Genomic DNA, 743 nt, shown 5'->3' on the forward strand with positions numbered 1-743 from the left:
ACTGCCAGGACCCGCCGGGCTGGGATCTATCCCCGCACACTCCCGGGACCCGCCGGGCTGGGATCTGCCTCCGGACACTGCCAGGACCCGCCGGGCTGGGATCTGCCGCCGGACATTGCTGGGACCCGCCGGGCTGGGATCTGCCCCCGGACACTCCCGGGACCCCCGGGCCAGCCGGATCCAGCTTGCCAAAAGAGGCATTGCCGGCTGCCAGAGCGATCATTGCTTCCGGGCACGGCCGTGTTGTGCGCCGCTCTGTGATAGTTCTGCCATGCTCACCAAACGCCCAGGAGCTTCAAGACACTCTGCCTCCTCTCTGGAGGTGTTTAAGATTGGAGGCGGCACTCAGTGCCGTGGTATAGGTGACAGGGTGTTCGCTCGGAGGTTGGACTCGATCACAGAGGTCTTTTCAAACATAAACGATTCCGTGATTCCTTGCTCCTCTCCCCCTTCCCGGGCTTCAAAACACAAGCAAAACCTACTAATCTCAAGGCTCGTAATAATCTATTTGTGTAGGATAGTGCAAACTCCTGAGATCATTTACAGATCACTAGGTCTGTTACACTCCTCCTAAGCGTGCTTACAAAAGCATCATCAAGTAGTAACACGAGTGTAGATAGAGAGGTGCAGAATGGCTTTTTTCCCAGAATTAGTTGTGATTAAGACCTAAGAGTCTGTGTGTTTAGATTAAAATATCTCATCTTCTGTTCTGCTTGAACAGAAATATTTTACAGAGCGAATCC

The sequence above is a fragment of the Geospiza fortis genome, unplaced genomic scaffold, assembly GCF_000277835.1.
Source record: "Geospiza fortis unplaced genomic scaffold, GeoFor_1.0 scaffold118, whole genome shotgun sequence".
NCBI lineage: Eukaryota > Metazoa > Chordata > Aves > Passeriformes > Thraupidae > Geospiza > Geospiza fortis.